We start from the raw sequence: 2,964 nt of genomic DNA, 5'->3' as shown, positions 1-2,964 counted from the left end.
ATGACTAGCCAGAAGATTGCTCACTAGCTTACGAAATGGAATTTTGATTCCTTAATTCAACTAAGTGCTCTTGAAAAAATATTCCCAGCCTATTTGGAAAGAGCTTTTGTTGAAGTTTCAGAACAGTATTCAGTAACACAGCAGATGTCTGTAAGAAAAAAAAAAAATCTTTTTCTGGTCTGATGCCTGGAAAGAGAAGGCTAAGATGTATTTGATGCCCCCAAGACATGGTGGGGGCATGAGATCATGGAGGGTCCTGAGATCATCAGGCCCATTTCTTTGCCTTTTCTCTACCTAATTCTTTCTCATGAATAAAACAAGTATGTGACATGTGAAATTACTCATATAGTAATTAATCTGAGTTTACAAAGGTTCAACAATATGAATGCTATGTGTCATATGGTCTGTAATGGGAAGTTACAAAAATGGAGCTACGAGACTCTCCTGTGCAGAGGCAAGAGATTTCTGGAAGGGCTTTGCTTTGCATACAAGGATCACAGTGAGATGTGGCTTTTAGGATAAATCTGAAGGCTAAATTTGAGATGAGGAAGGATCATTCACATAGCAATACCACAGATCAGCTGAAATATTAACATAGATACAAGGAACAAATGAATCCAACTGTAAATAGATAGTATTTGGGGAAGAGAGGAGTTATTGCCAAGGTAAGCTCCCCAAAGCACAGACAGCAAATAACTACTGGAAGGCCCCAACCAGCACGTTTCTTACTTATGGGAATAGCACTGTTCCTATGGACAGAGAGGTAGGTACAGGGTTAGTCTCTCCCTATTAATGTATTTTTTTAAAGGACTAGTTCTTTCTGAACCTGTAACATCAAATCTATGGAAGTTGTATATAGATAGACACCCTTGAACAGTAAGGTTTGGAATCTCCATATTTCACATGAATAGTTCCCTAACAGATTGGTGTTTCACTATCACATACAGAGACAAGTAAGTACATAACAGCAAACAGATTTCTGCTCTCAAAGGCACTGAAAAAGCATGACTAGCTATACTCTGCAATACACTGTATTGCTACCAAGATTCAACAATTAAATATGACAACAGTAGGACAGAGCATTTCCATATGGTTCCTGATACTGTACTTACTATACCAGTGCCTCCTATTTCAAACAATTATTTTCTACTCTCTTACTGTGTATTCCTAAAGTTAATACAGAACAAAGAAAGTAATTAAACACCACATCAGAAAATCAATTTACATTTTGAGAGAGAAATGTGATATTATTCTCCAGTATTTTTTGCCGAGAAAGTCCTCAAAGCTCTCTTTAACTCAGCCATCTACTTTTTATGAGTAGCACCCGGGCGTTATTGCAACTACTGGCTGACAAACTACAGCAGAATCACACAGAAATTTGGGATATGGGGCTTGACTACCTCAGCTCTAAATTGGCAAGAATATTTAGGATATGTCCTGTAGAAATGTTTTAGGGTTTTTTTTTAAGAAGAGTTGCCAATTTCGTGTCTTATGAAAATAGAATTGGTAACAAAGCCATCATAGGAGCACTTTGCCCGTAACACCATGCTAAGATGTTCACTTTGTTCTGTAGGATGTGCTGCAGTGGATACAACGGAACTCACATCATGTTTCACTCTGTCCTGAATTACATCTTTTTATGCTGTTGGAAACTTTGGCCCCAGTCAGGACTTCATGAGACAGGTGGGACAGTTGAACCCACTTTTATCTGCAGAGACATCATCCTTGCCTTTAGTTTTGGTTTTCCCTCTACTTCCCTGCTAATGGGCATTTGACACTTGTATGGTATTGCTCCCTGCCCAAAAGCTTCGGGCAGCCACCTCTGCTTTCCTCCTCTGCTTTGCCAGCTATTGCTAGCCACATACTTAGCACTGTCTTGCACATATTAGAAAGGTGGACCATTTGGTTACCATCTTTCTGATATTATGGTTAAGCTTTGAAACTAAGTATACAATTCTAGTACACGGTTTTCACTTCCCCCCAGCCTTTTTATTAAAAATAAATCAATCAACAAAAAATACAGATTGTTTGGAAGGTTGTGATGCCATTTTTTTTTAAAGAATGACAACCTTTTCATACAACATCCATAGTTGTTGACTTCAAGTCAGCCCATTTCCACTGACCTCAGTGCAGTTACATCATCCTATGCAAACAGAAGACCTATCCCAGTATGGTTAAAAAGAATAGGTATTTATCAGGGTATTTATCATCTTGCTTAGTCAAGTGACTGCTTTCTTCTTTTCCAACCAAGTCTCTAAAATATGCCTCTTTTTAAAAAACATAAGTTCTTCAACTCTTAGGGAAGAATAACTAATACAAGAGTTTCATGGAACTAAGAAATATTTATATATAAAAGGAAAGTTTAAATTAAATAAAAAAGTTTTGTTAGCTCATCTAAAAAGAGACACCTTCCAAAAGGAGGTATAATATTAAAGTATGTCAAACTGATATCACCCTTTTTATCTCAATTGTATGACACTTTTGTTCCTCCTTCCTGAAACCTAGTCTTCCCAGAACTGCTTAAATAAGCTATTATCAATAGGTTCTGATCATTGTAGGAGATGCCAGGTAATGAAAAGCAGTCAAGTGGAGGGAAAAAATAGTGTGATCTCCTGTGACAGTCCATTGGGAAGAACTAGGAAAGAATAACAGAAAAGAAAAAAAAAAAAGAATAAATTATCTGCTTGTGGCATATGAGGAGCTGACAAGAAAAAGTGGCCAGATTTGACTCTTAGATAAAGTGCAGCTCTCACATCAGGAAGGCAAAAATTTTTTTAAAGGAAGATAAAACTAGTATTGCAGATATGAAAATACATTAGAGTTATCCTGACTACTTAGTTCGATGGGACTGCTCATATCAAAATGGGAAGAGAGGAACCTGGTGCTAAGGCTTTGGTTTTGAACCACTGCCTCATAACCATATTTCTGTATGTATACTACTGGATGGGCCAAGATCTCTTTTGA

Source organism: Cariama cristata, unplaced genomic scaffold (assembly GCF_000690535.1).
Source record: "Cariama cristata isolate BGI_N322 unplaced genomic scaffold, ASM69053v1 scaffold10385, whole genome shotgun sequence".
NCBI lineage: Eukaryota > Metazoa > Chordata > Aves > Cariamiformes > Cariamidae > Cariama > Cariama cristata.
This window is presented reverse-complemented; position numbering follows the sequence as displayed.